This window comes from Panthera onca, chromosome C1 (assembly GCF_046562875.1).
Source record: "Panthera onca isolate mPanOnc1 chromosome C1, mPanOnc1 haplotype 2, whole genome shotgun sequence".
Lineage (NCBI taxonomy): Eukaryota > Metazoa > Chordata > Mammalia > Carnivora > Felidae > Panthera > Panthera onca.
This window is the reverse complement of record NC_138346.1, coordinates 163,063,368-163,084,728: the sequence shown is the minus strand read 5'-3', so window position 1 is coordinate 163,084,728 and position 21,361 is coordinate 163,063,368. Positions and strand designations below refer to the sequence as shown.

Below are 21,361 nucleotides of genomic sequence, written 5' to 3'. Positions count from 1 at the left end.
CAGGTATTCAGATTCAAAACCTAGTACCCTTTCTGCCCTATTGGTGTTTTGCACATTTCAGTTATTTGCATATAATTTTAATGTATTTACTATGTCTATGTACTTGAGTGTGCTATATCCATGAACGTAAACGTTTTATTTTGTTACTTAAATAAGTGTATATTGAAAAGTAGCTTGGTATTACTATAGTTTAAAGGAATAATGTAGTAATAATATAGTTTTATTTTGCTTTAAAACAAACTATAAAAATAAAGACAATAAACATAAAACAAAGTTATTAAATTCTAGTAAGAGACCGTTGCCTACTAAAACACTTGAGGTCTCATATTCCTGCTGTTAAAAAGGGAAAATAGCATGAGATTAAGAAGATATTAAAGTCACACAAACACCGAACTGGAGCAGTCTCTTGGAGGACTGAAAAGAAATTGAACATGGAAAACTTGAGCAATACACTATGTAAAATTATTTCAGTGAGCATGCTGTCAGGCACCGACTTATAGCATGGTGTATCTGAAAAAGTAACATAAGAAAAGACATCAAGTTAGAGACAAGGCCAAGTTTACCAAAAAGTAATTGTAAATTGTAATTAAAAATAACTGGTAAAAATGTCACTCCAAATCATCTAAAGATGAATTGTGTTTGTCTAGGAGGAAGGAAGGGAGGTGAATAAAATTCAGATGGCATTTCAAAGGATATTCTTTATAGGAGAGACCCATGTATAGCAATAATTCCAGTTTGGAAAGAAGATAGAATGGGCCATTTCTCTTAATCTTTCTCACGTCAGAACACTATACTGCTGGGCTAAACGGAAGGAAGCTGCTGTAGTTTTCCAGGCTCCTCAGGGCTGCTGGGCACGCATAGAGGGTCAGGATCTCTGGGCACTTGAAAACCCTCTGTGGCTCACCAGGGCACAGCAGCACACTGGTATGCTGCCACAGACCAATGAGAGGACCACAGGATAAGGAGAGATAAAACATGACAGCAAAGAAGTCACAACTTCTTCCAGAAACATTTATGGGGAATCTTCTATGAGCAAGGCACTTTAATAGGTACTAGGGGTATGTGACAGATTCATATTGGCAGAATATCAGTTTTACCATGGAGGAAACCATGTTAAGGACCTACAACTTGTGGCATATAGCAACACTGGTAAGCTTACAAGTATCCAAGAAATGACTACCATATATTTCTCTGACAAATTTATTTATTTGTTTGTTTTATATACTTTGTGAGTCCTTCACTTCATTGTATGCATTTCAGTTCTTCCAATGGCCTCATAAAAGAATGAGTAAAAATGCTAATCTAAGCTCCTTTCTTCATTGAGAAAGTCAAAGTTCACTGGGTACTAACAGTAGAAGAAGCATCTTACTGGTGCTTAATACGAAGTCTTTTAACCTTATCAGTCCCACAGAATCAGAATACTAATCTCACTTTACAAATTTTGATTAAAGAAAAGAAGTGAAACAATGGACAATAACCCAGCATTCAGATGGAGGCATTTCTGACTTCAAAGCCGATCTCCTTTCACTATGATGTACTGCAGGTTTGAAATCTGTCTCTATCAATCTTAATCTTGACTTAATGCAACACAAACAGCAAATTATCCAGTGGAGTTACCATAATTAGTTAATTATGTTCCTCCTTTACATACTTCACAAACTGAAACCTAGACACAAGACAGAAGTAAACACACACACACACACACACACACACACACACCCCTATACACATGCATTAAGAATATAAATTGTAATAATACTGTAATTTAAAAATATCAAATCATCTATTTATGTAAAAATTGGTGTTTTCAGTAGTAGGAGAAGACCTCCAAAAATCCTTCAATTATTCATCAATAAATAGTTACAGGATCCCAATAAAATGAAAATTCCCTGACAGATGCACTTAAAGTTACATACTGGGGCCTCTTGTGAATGTCTCTACTCTCAAACACTTTTAATAGATTTTTGATTGAACTCTTGAGCCTCAGTAACAAAAGGTATTCAAAATGAGCCAGGACAGTGTTTCTCAAACTTCAGTGTGCCAGTTTTGATTCAATAGGTCTGAGATAAGGTCCAGAATTCTGCATTTGCACTACTGTCATGGGTGAGACCCAAACTACTGGTGTTGGGGCCACATTCCGGGAGTAAGGGACATGCCAATCAAAATGTGGTCCGTAGACCAGTGAAATGTTGGTTACTGGTATACAATGGATTAAATACAGAAACTTGAAGTACGCATTTAAAATTCATTTTGACAGAGTAATTTTATGTCTACTGAATATGATAAAATAAAATTGGAGCTTGTAATTTATATGTTTTTGTTTTTCTTAATTTCATTAGAAATTTTTATTAGAGGGGCTCCTGGGTGGCTCAGTCGGTTGTGTCTGACTCATGATCTCAGCTCAGGTCATGATCTCATGGTTCGTGAGTTCAAGCCCCACATTAGGCTTTGTGTGGAGCCTGCTTGTGATTCTTTCTCTCTTCCCTCTCTCTCTGCCCCTACCCTGCTTGCTCTGTGTCTCAAAATAAATAAATCAACTTTAAAAAAAGAAAAATTTTTATTATATTTTACAAAAATCTTGGTCTTTGACAGTCTGGATATATATTAATGGTCCTTTATCACAAATGATTTGAGAAGAACTGTCCCTGGCTCTTGAAACACAATAAAATTGAATAAATGTGACAAGCAAACATAAAAACACAAGACAGAATGTGTTGGACAAGAATTGAGGAGTTTTGAGGGTTTGGAGAAGTGAAAATAGAATGACCTGGCATTTATGGAACACCTGTTTATATGGAACACACACACACACACACACACACACACACACACACACACACATATATATGGAACACCATACACTATGCTAACACCTTAACATTTAGCACACACAGCACCCCATTTTAAAAATGAGGAAATTGAAGAATCAGTAAGATTAAGTAACTCAAGCCAAGAAGGGGAAGGGTCCAAAATAAACCCTAGTTATGGATCTTCGTATTTTTAACACCCTCCCTACATTCTACTAGGATCACACAATATGAGTCTCACCTTCCCAAATTAAACTCCAGACACTTTATTTCTAATCTTCATTATAGCCAGGGTGCAGGCAGGTGTGATCTAGGCTTCATATTGTGAAGATGGGGAATTCAGAGACTGGAGACATGGACACCAGACTAAGGATAGTGCAGAAGACATTGTTGGTGTCTATTATGGGTTGAATTTGGGTTGAATTGTGAACTCCACCCTGCCATCAACTTCATATATTGAAGTCTTAACCCCTCTATTACCTCAGAATGTTACATTATTTGGAAATAGGATGATTGGAGAGGTAATTAGTTAAGATGAGGTCATACTAGGGTGGGCCCCTAATCCAATATGACTGGTGTCCTTAGAGGGAGGGGAAATTTGCACATAGACACACAAAAGGGAGATGCCATGTGAAGATGGAGGCAGAGATGGCGGTGATGCTGGAGAAGTCGAAGAACATCAAAGATCACCAGCAAACCACCAAAAGCTAAGAGAGAGGCATGGGAAGGATTTTCCCTCACTGCTCTCAGAAGGAACTGACCCCGAGACACGTTGGTCTCAGATTTCTAGCTTTCAGAGCCGTAAGACAGTAAATTTCTGTTGTTTAAGCACATACTGTTCAACATTTTCTAGAAGTAATATTTAAGCTATCAAATTGAAAAGTCTTACTGACTGTGGAGGAGGATTAAAAAAAAAAAGAAAAAAACACCCAGGAATATCATAGTGAGATGGCAGAACATCAATGATACTAAGAAATATCTTAAAAATTATCAGAACAGAAAGAGAGCTTGTGAGTTTAATCCTGGAGTAATTCTATAGGGCCCGAGGAAAGGGCAGAAACAGGAGCAAAAAAGCTACTTTCAGAGTGAGAGGGGCAATACCTCTATCTCAACTTCACTTTGGCTACAGTCAGGCTACACAGTGGCTTGCGAACCTCTCATCTAGCCATAGAAGGCAAATGTAGGACTAGAGAATCCAAACAGAGCTGCATGTGTGCATGCACACACACAAGGTGGGGAAGAGGGAAACTTCTCTTCATATTTAGTTGTTTCTGCCCTCCTGGGTATGTTGGAAAGAATAGAGCTCAATATATCAGCATATATTCAATTCAGTATCATGTATATTACATATCTAGACCAGTTGCTACTCTAGGTCTATAAACACAAACATAAATGGCATGGTTTCTTCCTCTGTTCATGGATAATTTGACTCTGTCATACTATTTATTACAACTTTATGAAAAAAATACAATTTTTGAAGGTAGTCTATTCAGTTTAAGTTTCTCTGGGATTTGAGGATATTTGTTGGAACCTTTCTAGAATGTAGACATTTATTCTGGAACTTTGCTAAATGTCTTTTCATCCCATTTTGGTAAGTTGGTTAAAAAAATATAAATTCTTGGACCCACATGATTCTTGTTTAGGAATCAATACAATTGCTTTAATTTTCTTGTAAACACTTTATGGAGGCAGATAAAGTGTGATCTATAAACTGAGTACACTTGAGCATCAGGGTAAAATTTCAAAACTGAGGCATTCCCGAATTTACTTTTAGTGTGCAAAGTAAATGTGGTTCCGAATTAAAAAGAAACAACCATAGAGGAAGTCAAATATTTTCTATTCCGTAAGACATTGGTACTGAAAAGAGAAGAGGTGATAATAATCCATTAAGGATTTTCTTTAAAATCTCTACATACATTACTGCTCATACTTTTATTTTTCATCCTTGCCACAATTAGTTTATAGATTGTTTTATATACATACTTCAGTGGGAAGTTTGTTTCAAGTTTCAGTAACTGGCTACATAATCAGTGCCTTATATACAAAAGAAAAGTTTCCTATGGAGGAATTGTTTTTCCTTTTTGAATGACTTTTTTGTTGTTGGTGGTGATATACTTCAAAGTGCTCCAAGAGATATGTGTGGGTATTTTCTCCATCAATGCCAAATTTATGTCGTTGTTATGGCCTTAACGAATAATGCTAATACATTGTAATAATAAAAAGTAAAAAAACAAAACGAAACAAAAAACCAAGACCTAGTTTAAGACCTACAGTCATCATTCAACCATTTCTTTTCAGTGCCAGTAGGACTAACAATGGAGTTTATAATTCATGATAAGGATAATAACTAATAATGTTTTTATAAAAAATGATGATGGAAGAATGTTAAACATTTTATTCCTGTAAAGAAGACAATGAAGGGGTGCCTGGCTGGCTCAGTCAGTGGAGCATAAGACTCTTGATCTCAGGGTTGTAAGTTTGAGCCCCACGTTGGGTGTAGAGATTCCTTAAAAATAAGATCTTAAAAAAAGAAGACAATGAAAATAAGAAGTGAATTAATGTAAGAGGTTACTTAAGAATGGTTATTTCAGGGGTGTCTGGGTGGCTCAGTTGGTTAAGTGTCTGACTCTGGTTCAGGCCATGATCTCATAGTTCGTGAGTCCAAGCGCTGGAACCTGCTTCAGATTCTGTATCTCCCTCTCTCTGCCCCTCACCTACTTGTGCTCTCTCTCCCTCAAAGAATAAATAAATATTTCAAAAAATTTTTAAAAAAGAATGCCTACTTCACTTTTATTTTTCTTGAGCCTTAAAAATATCTAAACCATAAGGAAGAGAAAAGGAGAGAGAGAAAGGGAGAGGGAGAAGGAAAGAGAAGGAAGGGAGAGGGAGAGACCAGCTATGATGGAATATGAGCATTGGAATAGTGGAAAGAGTAGGGACTTTAGAATTAGAAGGCATGGCACTTAATTCTTGGGCACAGAGATGTTTGGAGAGGATGTTTATAGTCTCTGAATATCAATTTTCCTAGCTGTAAGATATAAAAATATAAGACAGTGTGACAAAAGCCTTTGTAAACCATCAAACACTATACAAATGACAGTTACCATTCTTCAGACTTGCAGAGAGAATGTAAAAACCTTTGTGCTAAGAGAAGGGAGTCAGACCTCTGCGACATCACTGAGTCACATCACCCAGATGCAGATGAACAACCAGGCCACTCTGGAGGAAAGTCACACCGAAGCTGCTAAAACACATGTGTCACACAGGAAATGCCCCGGGGAGAGCAAGCTATGTCTGTTTGGGAGGCTTTCTTAGGTGATGATTGAGCAGCTATTGATGGCATACTTTCTAGTGTTGTTCATAATGAGAAAAAAAATCTATGTGAGGGCTTTGGACGATGGGATTCAAAGGCAGGGAACTAGAAGCAAGAGTGTCTATTCCTTCTGCAAAGAGTCTCTCAAGAGAATGTTGTGGTAATAAATTGAGAAATAATATAAAATGCTCATATGGTACAGAGACCACTCCTTGTCTCCTACCATCAGAGCCATGATGATCACACTACTGCCGTGCTTTGAAAAGAAGGGATGAGAGATGATGCACCATTCTGCTCAATTGCAGCTTTCCCCTCTGCAAATTGCAGTTTTTCCACTCTTTCCCCTCCAAAATACTGATTTCAAATGTCACCTGTCCTCATAGCCTAGACATCTATTTATAATTATACTTAGAGAAGTTCTTTAAACAGCTGAAATCATCTTTCTCCACTTATTTGCTATCTCTCCTTCCCACTAGAATATAATCACCAAGAAGCTACAGACTTATCTTGACAGTGTATCTTCATTGCCTAGAGCAGTGTCTAACACATCATAGGCATTAAAAAAAAATGATGAGTGAATAAATGAAGAAAGTGACAATATTTGGTTACAGTGCAGGTACAGACAATTACCCAAAAGGAAATGATATGATCTTATGATTGTCAACATGCATGGATGGATTCAGATGATATAAAACCTTTGTTTTCCCCAAAATTCCACAGTGATGCCTCTCTGTGGGTAGCTACTAATCTCGTTGAAGTCTAGTCTCCATCCTTATTTTACCCCCTTTTCCTCCTCCTCCCATCTTTCCTCCTGTCTTTGCATCCTTTTGCCCTTTCCCTCACCACCAAATCAATAGTCTCGTTTGTAGCCTGGAGATGAGTTCCAGCTTCCATCAGGGACAGACAATGGTTGGTCCTAATTTCCCAACTAGAAGTAGGCTCAAGTCTTTCAGCCTTAAGGTAGAAATAACTAAAGAAAGAATTTTTCTTGCTCTGTTCATTGCACTTCCATAGCAATTTCCATAGGATATTATGCTAACAGTGTCTGTTACTTTTCTTTAACTCACAGAGGAGGAAGATAAGGGGTAAAAGGAAAGGGCTGGAAGCTGGAGGGGTATAGAAAACCCCACTGTGTGACATGAGCTGATCTCATAGGGATGGCAACTCAAGAACTCTTGAGTCCTTTAAAATAGTGCTTTTTAAATTTTAATGTGCATAGTAATGACCTGAATATTGTTTGTAAATTTTGATTCAGGAGTTCCAGTGTGGGGCTCAAGAGTCTGCACTTCTTAAAAGCAGCCAGGTGGTCCATGGGTCCATGTTTTAGTCAATCTCTAAAGAGAAATCTTTTCAGTTTGTACCCCTGCTTTAAAACAGCATTATGTAAGAGAAAGAGCAAGATGAATTTGGAATCAGCTAGAACTGGATTTGAAATCTGGCTCCACTAATTCCTTAAAAGATGTTGGGCGAGGATTATTTTTAAAGTATGACTTCTCTAAGCCTCAGTATCATCTGGAATAAGGGGATGATAATATCTGTCTTACAGGATTGCTATAAAAATTAAATGAATTTCGGTGTTTTTTTTTTTTTTTTTCAGAGAGCACTTTAGCATGGGGTCTAGACTGCTCTCTTTCTGCCCATTTTGAATTCTTCAAAATGGCATAGGAGGACTGTCACAATTCAGCCCCAAGTTCAATTTCAAACTATCTGCTTCTTGATAAGTGAAACCATCTATACCCATACAGCTTGCTCTCCACATTAACATAATTTTACTTTTCAACTTCTGCCTTACTTAACTTTATATTCCAGGACATGTTTGCCCAGAAAGATTAAGTTGAAACTATTACCTATTTCAGACCCTCTTGAATTTATTTACCTAAATACTCAATTTGTTCTCATTAGATAAATACCCTCTTGTTAGAAGAATAGATCACTCAACTGGGCTCGTCAAATTATGTTTAATCTTCAAAGATTCTCTTCAAAGTCCCCACCTTATTTTATCCATTAATCTTATGCTGTTATATTATGAACATTGTTCAGGACCAATCAGACTCCCTCATTGAAAGATATACGTTAAATTAGATCCCAAAACCTTACAAATGCGGTTTTGCTCCCTGCTTCCAAGATGCTACTACGATTCTGTCACAGTCGTAAATGGCTCCTCTTACCGCAGTAAGCAAGAAACTTGTCTTTGCTTGATCAATCAAACAGGTTATTTCACTGTTCTTTTCAGAAAGTTGGAAGTCAATAATCTCTTGTATGAAAACGATTATCCACACAAATGTAATTAATTACTTGTTATTTCTTGAAGGTATTATACTTTCTCATAGTTTGTGCTTTTGTACTATTGATTCCTTTTTCCTAGAATATCATCACCTTGTCTTTTATGTAAGTTTCAAGACTCCAGGTAAATGTTGCTTCCTCTTTATTGAAACGCTAACAACATGGATCTGCCATGCTTCTGTGCTTCCATAGCATTTAGAATGCCTTTTCTATAATATCCTATTGTTTTCTGATTGCTTGGGAACACACTTTTCTTTCCTAAAGACATTGTGCTCCCTGAATGTAGGTATTGTGCCATTTCCACCTCTATCTGCGCCTTGAATAATGAAAGAAGATTGCTAATTGATCAATAAATATTTGTTGAATGTCAAATGAAAAACATTTAGCTTAACTATTAGAGAAAGAAATGAGATAAAGAAATTTTTGTCAAAAGGAACTTGGGTTTATTTTCATAAGGATATTTTGTATATCCTCAATTACACTTTCCTTTTTGTTCTAGATAACCCTCTGATGGCTCTGAGGAATGTTAACCTCTGGAGTAGCAGCTCTCAACAAAACATGGTCCTGCTGATGTTTCATGCCTCTGTCGAAAAGGTAATTTCTCATTTCCCTTTCATCTAGTAATTACAGATGACAATTAAGAGCTTGCAGTTGGTCCAGCCCTTCTATGAGCATAGCAGATGGTTTATTTCCTGTCTTCAGGAAAATTTTATCTCCTCTGGCATCAAGTCTGGATATAAATGTTGTCAGTTTTATGATATGAAATAGGGGGTCAACATTTTGTTTAGCCCAATCAGACCTGGAAGAAAGACTAAGTTTTATAGTGTTGTGAAATCCATGATGGCTGATAACAACGTATCCTGACATAGTTATGTGTCTGTTTAAGTAGTATTACTCGTGTGCACAACAATGCTTTATTGGATAGCCACAATTAATCCAACATGTGGGCTATTAAAGGTAGCAATAGAATTTTCAAAATTTCCATCTACACGAAAATCTAGAAGTTCCAAAACAGTGTCAGAGTTCATGGCTAACAGGTTTTGACAAGAGCTAAGCTAACGTTTGCATTAGTGAAGCATTTCCTAGGTAACAGCATATTGAGACATCAGAGTTGTTGAGGGAAAAAGTAAAGTCTAAAGAGTATTTATGACAAACAGTTAGCCTGGATTGGTATTCCACACTAGCAGTAGGCTGCTTTTGAAAAGAATGCAAAACTATGTATATTGTATCTCAGTTCCTGATCACTTTGGGTCGGCTGGAGGCATAATTACTTAATAAATAAATTCAGTGTTCAGTAGTGAGCCTCAGCCATGTTCCTACCTTTGACTGCATCTAAGAATGAAAGAAATAACCTTTCTTATTATATAAGCTAGTTAGCCCACTGAGCACTCTGGGTAATATTTGTTTCATATCATAATGATAATAAGCATTGGAACTTATTTATGTTGAGTCCCAATGATTCTGCTTTCTGTGTGGCTTGTGTTAATCATATTTTCAGGAATGTGGGTAGTAATCATAATGGTTTATTATAAATATATTACAATTTTGCCTTTAACATTCATGACCTGTGTGATCCTTGAACAATTCTGTGAGGTAGGAATGTACTCGTTTTACAGAGGAGATGGAGAGTCAGCCAGAAGAAATGACTTTCCATAGGTCACATGGTTGGTGAATGGAGGAGCTAGTGCCAGAACTCCGAGCTCCTGTCTTGCAGAAACGGTGTCCTCTGTCCTACAATACACAGATCCCTGTTAATATATTTTAAGATAATTACAGAAGAGATGTTACAGACCCTTCACACAGAATCTGATCAATGTTTATTTTGAGGAGAGTGCACTAATATAACATTAGTTTTAATTGTGTTCTCCATTTGAGAACAGTAATCATGAAAAGAAATTAAAAGATTGAGTTCAGGATTGATTTTCTTGTGTTTGCAGCAACGATTGCAGCTTCAAGAATTCTGGAGACAGGCTTTTTTTCAGAGATTGTTTTGACTTCTCTGTGTCAGAGTATTAAAGACAATCTCAGCGTTCGGTGCAATATTAATTGTACGGGGTTTGAACTCAAACCTTCTCTATGGATGTGCCTGTGCATTACAAACAGAGTGTCAGGGCAAATAAATACATACTCATGTGTAGCATAATACAAATAATTAATGATACAGATTAACAGTTTCTAAGCATTAGATTGTTCCAGCTCTTACGTGGATACTTGTTTGACATGTAGTTTTCGGTTCATATTTACAATACTACATCGCATAATGGGTGCGGAAACAGGCTCAGTGGAGTAAGGAACTTGTCCAAATTCACACAGGGGTTGGGTGACTGAGTTAGGATTTGAACCCAGGTCTGTCTGATTTCAGAGCCCCTTATGCTCTAAGGCACTGCTTTTCTTTTATCACATCGTGGAGCCTCAGAAATAGGGAGGGACAGATGGAGGACTTCTGATGGAAGGAAGGGAGATGAATGAGTGGGAAGAACAAAGCTTTGTGGGAAGGGGTGCCTGGGTGGCTCCGTTGGTTGAGCGTCCGACACCAGCTTAGGTCATGATCTCACAGCTTCTGAGTTTGAGCCCCACATCGGGCTTGCTGCTCTCTGTGCAGAGCTCGCTTCAGATCTTCTGTTCCCCTCTCTCTCTGTGTCCCTCTCCTGCTCCTTCTTATGCTCTTACTCTCAAAAATAAATAAAACGTTAAAAAAAAACAACTTTGTGGGAAAAGAGAGAGGCTGTAGTATGTGCGAACCACATGAGAACAGAAATCAAGAAGATATGGCATCTGGTCCAGACTCTGGTATCAACTAGCATGACTTTGGAGATGTCACATACCTATTCTGTCATTTAATTTCCTTGTTCATAAAATATGGAATTGGGCTTAATTAACAGTTTTCTAGACAGGTTCTGTGAGTTCCAGAGATTCAAAGAGTGACATGGTTTCTAGGAGGGCCGTAAAACAAACAAACACAAAATGCAGCTCACTCCTATATAAAGGAGTAGACAGGGGCCCCTGAGTGGCTCAGTCAGTTAAGCATCCAACTTTTGATTTCAGCTCAGGTCATGAGCTCACAGTTTGTGGGTTTGAGCTCTGTGCTGGGCTCCATGCCCACTATGGGATTCTCTCTCTCCCTCTGCCTCTGCCTACCCCTGGGCCCCACCGAAAGAATATCCTTTGATTCAGAAAGTCTATTTTAAAATTATCGAAACAAATTAATCAGAGCTGCACATAATTTATATGAAGATATTCAGTATGGTAGCAAGATAGTTACCCCAACCCAAGTGTCCAACAGTGGAAAATTGCATATGTTACATATATCCATGCAATAGACTATGTATACTTTAAAAATAGCATTTGTGAAACATACTTAATGCATGAAAGAGGTTCCTTATTTATTGTTAAATAAAACTGCAGGTTACAAAGCTATGTAAGTCTTATGTTGTGTATATTTAGAAAGCTCTTCTCCCACATATCTCTATGGCTGGGTTCCTTCCTTTAAGTTTTTGCTGAAATAGCATCATAATCATACAATATATCTTCCCTACCTCATGTCATCATGGTTTATCTCTCTTTTTTTTTTTAATGTTTGTTTATTTTTTGAAAGAGAGAGAGACAGAGTGTGAGCGGGGGAGGGGCAGAGAGAGACAGCGAGACACAGAATCCGAAGCAGGCTCCAGGCTCCAAGCTGTCAGCACAGAGCCTGATGCGGGGCTCAAACTCACAAGCTGTGAGATCATGACCTGCGCTGAAGTCAGACGCTTAACTGACTGAGCCACCCAGGCACCCCGGTTTATCTTGGCTCTATTTTTTGTTTATTGAATATCTCACTAATGGACATATTATATGCTTTATGACCTATCTCCCCTTCGCTTGAATGCAGGTTTCCTAAACGCAGGGACATTTTCTGTTCACTGCTGTATTCCACTGCCTAAAGGAGGAGCTGACACATAATTAGGACTCAGCACATGATTGCTGAAATGAATAGATAAATATACAAAATATTAATGATTATCTCTGGGTGAAGGGCTTATGAGTGCTTTCTTTTTAACATGTCTTTTTTTGTACTTTTCAAAAATGTTTACAGTGCATACATATTACTTTAAGAATCAGAAACAGATGGAGCAGCTGGGTGGCTCAGTCAACTGAGCTCCTGACTTCAGCTCAGGTCACGCTCTCATGGCTCTTGAGTTTGAGCCCCACGTAGTGCTCTGTGTTGACAGCTCAGAGCCTGGAGCCTGTTTCAGATTCTGTTTCTCCCTCTCTCTCTGCCACTCCCCTGCCTGCATTCTGTCTCTCTCTCTCAAAAGAAATAAACACATTTAAAAAAAAAAAGAATCAGAAATAGAAGAAAAATAGTTTTAAACCTTCACTTATTTTGGAGTGAAATCTACCTCTGTATCTTCTATCTTCTGAAACTGTGCCAAATCAAACACCCATCCAATTACATATAAAAGTCATTATAATATTTCAAATAGCTATTCTCCTCCTCCCTGGCATTCCCCTCTGCACCGTATTGCTACCACCACTCCATGGATGGCCCAAATTCAAGTCTCTTCCCTATCATGGCTGCTTTCATTAATCTCTTCTCTTTCTATGGTAAGGCAAAAGTCACTAGTCAATGGTCTAATCTTAGTAGTAAGCTAAAAAACATGCAATAACTTAGTTCTTTTCACTTCAAAGAGGAACACATTGTTTTGTGGCATTGTGCACTCACTTTTGCCTTATCTGTTGTGTACACACATGTACCTATATGCCTCTTACTGGTTCACCTCACCTACTTCATAACTTGGACTTATCTCCTTATGAAATATAAACAATGGAGTCCAAAATTTAGGTGCACGTAGGGAAGTATTTGCTTAATTCATGTATTTTTAAATGTTTCTAATTTTCAGTGTTCTCAAACCTTGGCTTTAAAGTCACCGTTAGGGGTGCCTGGGTGGCTCAGTAGGTTAAGGGTCTGACTTTGGCTCAGGTCATGATCTCACAGTTTGTGGGTTTGAGCCCCACATTGGGGTCTGTGCTGACGGCTCAGAGCCTGGAGCCTGCTTCTGATTCTGTCTCCCTCTCTCTCTGCCCCTCCCCACTCATGTTCTGTCTGTTTCTCTGTCTCAAAAATAAATAAACTTTGAAAATATTTAAAATCACCTTTAAAAATATCCAGAAATAAATCAATTAAGGAATGAAATTCATTAGTTTCAATTTGTATTTGGTATCACTGCTAGGAATAAATGGATTCATCTGAGACTGAAACAGAAATATAGTGGAATTTCAAGAAAAGGAAATGGTAGCACCATTTATTTTCTCTCTATACACGTATAAATGAAAATATTTTATATGTTTTCAAAATAATGTGGCTTATGTGTACAATTTTCTTCTAAGTACTTAGCACCAGTTAAATAAGATCATCATAAGTTAAGTCCTTCTTGAATTCAAAATATCTTTTCTAATGAGGGACATGTACTTTGGCTGGGAGATTGTATTTATATATATCAATTTATATATCTTTCTTTATATCAATTTATATCCACATATCCATTTGTCTTAACATCTTTTCTTAGATGTCTCTGGTATCACATATTCACATATCCAAAATTGAGCCCATGATTTCCATCTCAAAACATTTGTTGTTTCCCCTTGAGTTCAGGATAAATTGAGAAATATAATAAGGAAATGTAAGATACAATCCAAATATCACTGCTGCGCATACTCAGGAATCCAGGCTGACAGAATCTCTGATATCTTATAATTATGCTGTCTGGGTCCTTCTGAGTTGCCTAGCAGGAGAGGAACACATGGAGACTCTAGTGTTTCTACCTAGAAGTGAAACTTTTCACTTTTGTTCACATTTTATTGCTCAAAGTAGATCACATGGCCATGCCTGATTCCAGGGAGCCATATGCCCAGAAGGAAGAATGAATGGGAAAGCTGGTGATAACTAGAATTTCTTCCACAAGAAGAAACTTAACCTGTTTCATTCTTTTTACTTTGTTTGATCCATTGGACTTTCGTGTTTCCCGCACCTGTGATCTTGCTCCCCATCTCCACTCTGTGCTGAGGCCTGGGAGGTGATGCGCACTGGGTCTAGAGAAGGCCCAGGCAGTATCTAACCTAGATTTCCCTTCTCTCAACCTTCCTATTATTCCTCCCAAAGCCCTGGAAAAACTTTTTATTTTACTTCCTTCATGGGAGCTGGGGGCATCCCTGAAGCCAAAAATTATATTCTTGCCTACATACACCCTTCCCTTTCTATGATCAATGCCCTAGTCAATTCTTCAAACTTTAGACCGATATTTAAGGGAATTTTTCAGGATTCAGAACACCTCTTTCTCTCTCCAGAAAACCAAGCTTCCAAGAGTACTGCTCTAAATATACCTAGAAAGAAGTCTGATTTGAAACCCAAACCTGAGTAATGTTCCTTTTGTTCTAGGCAAGAACTGCATTTTCCTCAGGAAAAAAACCAAACAAACGCTATTCTTTTGAAGTTTGACAAATTACAAGACAACAAGATTTAGAGAGAATTGAGAAGACATAAGATAGTCTTATGTCTTCATAAGGTAAGTTATTTCTTCTGTGCCTATATCTCCTCTAAGCTACAAGATTCATGAAGGCAGGAAGCAAATTGTTTGACTCGACATTGTTGAAGCAAAATATTATTTGAATAAACGGAGGAATAAATGAACAAGCCAAAGTACATCAGTATTTTGGATAAAACAGGGAATACATTTAAATTTACAATAGGATCCAACATTCTAAAGTTTTTCTCCAAAAATAAAAGGGTGACAAAGTGCTCTGGGTGGACAAGAAGTTCACTCCAGTGAAGGAAAGGAATCGAGATGCACAGAAGCCTGTGCAAAGTGGCAACGTCAGAGGACAGTGAGGCAAAGCAGGAGCCGCTGAAATATCGTCTGACCCAACATTGGGAATTTGTCCTAAGTTCCTTGAGGAGGGAGGCTATGGAAATCAAAAAGAGCAGCTTGCGAGGGACTCCATATGAGAAGATGTATTTTCCCTCAAATAAACACTGCAGGACTGGCCAGAAGTGGGGGTGGGGTGTTCATTTTCCAGTTAAAGGGCCACAAGGTGGTGGGAGCAGAGCACATGGAGAGGTGGTAATGGCTGAGACAGCAGCTCTGTTGACCCCACAGCACTCTTGAGGTCTAGATTCGGTCCTTACTCATTTTGGATCAAAATCCACCAGAGACTGTACGGGAAATGCAAAAGACTTGGAATCCTCTTGTGACGAGTTCAAGGGCCACAGGTCATCAAGATTAACTACCCATAAGAGGCTTGAGGGACCTCAGCAAACAAAGGTCACACATTGAGGCTGTCATTGCTACATCCTTGCAAAGCTTCTCTCAACACACTGAACAATTAGATGAACGAGGTCTCCTTATGAGAGGAAATTCCACAAAACCCTGTAGGGATGTGTTGAGAAACTGCACTACGACTATTCACTGGGATTTGGAATGATTTTTTCCAGATTTTATCACTTATCAGCCACCAGAAGGTAGTTCAACAGCATTAAAACCTTGATGGCACGAATATGACAATGTCCAAAATCAACCCAGGTGAACTTTGAACTTTCAGTCTACGAATACATGATATTGATATCATTTCAAGTCCAAAATACCCAGTTCTCGGCTATGATATCATTGGCAAAAACTGTCCAGAATTTGAAATTGGAAATTTCTTTGTGACCAAATGTCATGGACTTAGTATAAAAAATTATCCAGCTGGTTCTGATCATAAGAGTAAAACTGTCTCCAGTTCCCAGAAGCCTACACTTGTCTATTTATTTCATGATTGTCTATGGAGAGTGAAGTACTATTTTTATGCATGTTAACTTTCTTCTTATGAAGTTATCATTATGTAAAATTAAATTATAAAAAGTGACCACACTCAATAAATTTCTAACCTAGAATTTTTGTTATCCCCTCAAAATAAACAAGTACTGGAAAATGTCTGAAGGGATCTTAGAATATGATTTTTTGAAAGGTGATCAAGTAATTGCATGACAAGTAACTGTAGAGTTTGTTCATTTGTTTTTTTTTAATGTTTATTTGTTTTTTGAGGGAGAGAGAGAGAGAAAGAGAGAGACAGAGTGTGAGCTGGGGAGGAGCAGAGAGAGAGAGGGAGACACGCTTCAGGCTCTGAACTGTCAGCAGAGAGTCCGATGTGGGGCTCGAACCCACAAGCTGTGATATCATGACCTGAGCTGAAGTCAGATGCTTAACTGACTGAGTCACTCAGGCACCTCAGATTCAGTTCATTTGTAAGAGAGTTGCCAGACTTCGCAAATAAAATATAGGGCACACAGTTAAATTTTTATGCCTCAAATGTACATCTGACATAGAGTTTGGTCATGAAGGGTGACCCTGATGATTTTTCTAAGTCCACCTCCAAAGGCCAGGACCAATCTCTAACATACTTATGTTAAAAAAATTATTTGTTCATCATAAATTCAGATTTAATGAGCATCCTGTATTTTATTTGGCAATCCTAATTTGGAGGAACGGGCTGCTTGCCATGGCACTAAAAGTACTATTGTAATTTTTCATTCTGCATTATATTTATACCATTAGTCTTATTTATAAGAGAGGAAAGCAAATTTAATTGGATAGCAAAATATCACTGAATGAGATTACTCTGGATTTTTACTCTATCAACGTTTTCCTTTGCTAATGCTGAGATCTGTATTAGTTGGAGAAGAGGATTTGTTGTGAAGTACTTTAGGGTGGTGTAGCCCAAGATTTTGTAAATGGGAACCGTCTCAAAAGAAATTCTCTACACCTGTGAGGCCTCATTTTGACCAGCCATAGATTTTCATTCTAGCGCTTGAAAATTCCCAATGAAAGAGAGGAGACAGCTTAGATTTACCTCCACTTAGATCCTGGAAGTTCAGAGCTTTGCATCTTTACAGGAATAAATGTTCTCATTTCATTAATTGGTTCAGGGAATTTAGGTCAGTTTAGTGATCTATCACATATTTATGGTGAAAGCAAGTGTACATTGCAAAGCCTCTTGAATTCTTAAAGAGCAGAGAACACTATTTAGAGAATAAGTCACCTTTGTTTGGTTTTACTATTTGTAATAATAAGAGCTCCAATTCATTCAACACTGACTATGTTACAGGCACCGAATAAATGATCTAGAGTCATTATTTCTCTTATCCTCACAACATTGCTCTCAGGTATTTTATCTCCAATTTATAAATAAGTTTTAATTTTCACCGTGGTTCACACAATTGCCAAGTGCAGAGCTTGATTGTAAACCAAGTTGTTATGTGAAAGCATACATTTTAACCACCGCACTGCACTTCTCACCAATTTGTGTGTTGCTTTTGCTTTACAGCATGAGATGACTGCTAGCAAGGCCCTCACAAATAAGCCCCTTTACTTTCTTTCACTCAGAGTTACAACTTCTTTCCCCAAATGCCAGGCATATTGAAGCTTTGCTCACTTGGAACTTAGACAAACAGGCCACATGCATTCCTCCAAGGCACTAGGGAAAATGGAACAGTGAATATTTTTCTGCCTAAAATGAATCACATTTTATATCGACTGATGGGTCCAGCAGTGAAACTCTCAAGTTTTTGCTTCAGGGTCAAATTCCTTAAAAGGAGCTTATGCAGGCCCAGCCTGGCTCACAACCTGCCAGAGGTGTCATGGATGATTTGATGGTAATCACACTCCATGAGGAAGATCAGCATGTTTGTAAAAGCCACAAGTCCAAAACCAGTAGTTAAGGGAAAGTAATGAGAGTACTGCTGGAAGAAGATATTGGGAAGTGATTGAAATCGTTCTAGCTTTCAACAGCTAGTGAGATTAGCCTATGGATGAGTCCCTCTTCCTCAAGAAAACTAAGGCAGAGCGTGAATAATCTGCCTTTAGCATCATCAGAATCACCTTGATTGGAAAACTGACAGCCTCGCGATTGATACAAAGCACTTATTTTCTTTAAGGGAAATACTATTGACCTTTAATAATCAGGAAAATACAGATGAGAGGAGAAATAAAACAAAGGCACAATTTGTGCTAGTTTACTTCTGTGGTGCTGTTGACACTTCATTGTATGTTATTATTATGCCAAAAAGACGGCTCTAACATTAACATTTTGCAGGATACCTTTCATGCACAATTTGCTTTGTGTTAAATGCTACCCCGGTGTCCAGAAGATTTAATGTGCCTGTGCTGCTTGTCCATAAACTTTGGCCACAATTGCTATCATTGGCATAATTAAGGAAATATGTGAAGTACTTTATTGACATCATTACTCTATAGTCCTTTGGGCAAAGCCTGTGAGACAAGTCATTTTTGTCATCTATTTCTATTGATAATCTCTTAAACTTTTTTTTTTTTTGAGAGAGAGAGAGAGACAGAGTGAGTGTGAGCAGGAGGAGGGGCAGAGCGAGAGGGAGAGAGAGAATCTTGAGCAGGCTCCATGCCCAATGAAGAGCCTGACCCAGGGCTTGATCTCACAATCTGGGGGATCATGACCTTAGTTGAAAATGAGAGTGGGACTCTTAGCCGACTGAGCCACCCAGGACCCAGGAACCCTATTATTGATAAACTGTTAAAATAGAGTCCAGTATTTAATAAAGGTAATGTGCATACAGCTGGAAGTCAGAATATTTTTTTGGAATCTAAACTCTGCGATTGACTCCGTGTATGATCTTGGGACTTAACCTTAGTGAGCTTCTACTTCCTACTCTGCAAAATATGGCAGCTTGATTGGAAACTTGAGCCATTCCATCTAGCCATCACATCTAATGACACTTGTACAAGGGATAGCAATTTATGTCATTCTGTTTAACCAAGATCAAGCACTTGCTGAATGCTGGGCACCAACATTTCCTGCCCTGAGAGGAGACCCAAGGCTTTAGCAGCAAGCAACAGGTGCTACTAGAGATCTGACTCCAGAAATAGTCAACTAAGTCCTCTAGCCCACTGTTTGCATTGTTGTTTTGGCAAGCTTCGCCGTCATTTAAAAAGTGCTAGGTATTACAAATGGAACCTAATTGTATAAAAAGATTTTGAGAACTTGCAGAAGCTTTTGGACTGAATTGAAGGATCTAAGATATCTGAGCACTTGGGCTATGCTTGGAATATGCACATGGTAGGAGTTCAACCAATACTAGAATGAATGGAGACACCTAGATGGCTCAGTCAGTTAAGCGTCCAACTCTGGATTTTGGCTCAGGTCATGATTTCACAGTTCATTGAGATCAAGCCCTACTTGGGCTCCACACTAATAGTACGGAGCCTGCTTAAGATTCTCTCTCTCCCCGTCTCTGCTCCTCCCTCCCCCCATGTGTGCACATATGCTCTCTTTCTCTCAAAATAAATAAGTAAACTTAAAAATGATACTAGTATGAATGAATTAATTGAAATATTGGGATAAGAATTTCACATTTGATTAAGTTTCCAAAAATGGAAACCTCTTCTCCATGTTTAGCAATATCATCCATACTCCATAGAAATTTGAGAAATAGTGATATTCATATATTGTATGATATTTTATGGTTTGTATTTAACATTCATTTATGTTGTTTTATTTGATGCTATTAAAGCCATGTTGGTTGGTAAAGGAATTATTACATCCTTCAGTTTTTGTTTTTTTTTTTTCAGGAGAAAACTAAAGTGCCAAGAGTCTAAGTTAGCTGCCAAGACTCTATGGTAACAAGTGGCAGGAGGATATGCATTCTTTTCCACCACACAGTTGTGTTTCTATCATAGTTTTCAGCTGTCACTGAATGAGATAATATATACAAAGTGCAAGACACAGGAGGCAGTGCAGTATAAAATTCATTTCTCCCCTTTCATTCTCTGCTTATCCTGTGGAAAGGCTAGAAAAGAACTTATTTGAGTGGCATGATTCACTTTTCAGGGACTATTGAATGCCTACCAACAGCCAAGAACTATGCCAGGCTTGGAGATACACATGTGAGCAAGGCTCAGTCCTTAGCTTCAAGTTGCTTACTCTCTACTGCAAAAGACAGACAAATTAGGGTATTTTCCAAAAATGTAGTCCTTATTTGGAGAAGTACCTCCTGTGAGCTAAAGAGAGATACCATATCAGTCTTGGGGCAGTCACAAAGACTAGCCAAGAAAGTAACTATCTGACATTTGGCTTTAGCAAGGCTGTGGTGGTATAAAATGTGTCCACAAGTTCTTTGACATTCCCTTCAAGAGATGGCGTTTAATTTGCCTCCCTTGCGTGTAGACTGGACTTACCGACTTAATAAAAAAAAAATATGGCCAAAGTAATGGTGTTTCACTTCCAAGACCAGGTCATAAAAGACACGTGGCTTCTGCCTTGCTCCTTCTCAGACCTTTTGTTTTGGGAGAAGTCAGCTGGCATGTTGTTGGGATGTTCAGGAAACCACATGGAAAGTCTTATGTGATGAGGAGCTGATACCTTTGCCAAAAGGAGGCAAAGGACTGAGACCTGCTGCCTATAGTCATATGAGTGAGCCATCTTGGAAGTGAATTCTCCATCCCAAGAAAAGCTTTGGATGACAGTATCCCTGGCCAACAGTTTGACCACAATCTTATGAAAGACCCTGAACCAGAATCTCCCAGCTGAACTGTTTCTAGACTCCTGACCCACAGAAACTATGAGATAATAAATATTTGTTGTTTTAAGCTGCTAAGTTTGGTTACTTTGTTACATGAACAGTAGGTAACTAATATGCAACAAATGGTAGGGGTCTCATGAAAGTGTTCAGGGTTGAGGGAAGAGCGTGTGCTGAGATCAGGAAGGGAGAACATGACATGTTTGAGGAAATGAAAGCACATAATACTACTGGCGACTCAGTTTGGGGCTGAAGGGATGGGAGAGTTGGGTAATGAGGTAAGCAGATCATGAAAGGTCTCATAAAACATGGAAAGGAGTTGGGAGTTCTTCCTGTGGCCTGTAATATTTACAAATGAGGAAACTCACAGGTATGGTATAATTGGCAGAAAGT

General features: G+C 38.3%; 1 long non-coding RNA gene across 11 annotated transcripts in view; it reads left to right on the top strand.

Moving 5' to 3' along the window:
- The window catches only part of LOC132672857 (uncharacterized), a 119,925-nt gene that overhangs the window by 43,044 nt on the left and 55,520 nt on the right, over window positions 1-21,361 (top strand). For all 11 annotated transcript variants that reach the window (XR_013557544.2, XR_013557547.2, XR_014138100.1 and 8 more), the window contains exons 2-3: window positions 8,903-8,997; window positions 14,822-14,948. This is a non-coding gene — a long non-coding RNA (uncharacterized LOC132672857). The remainder of the gene's footprint in view (window positions 1-8,902; window positions 8,998-14,821; window positions 14,949-21,361) is intronic.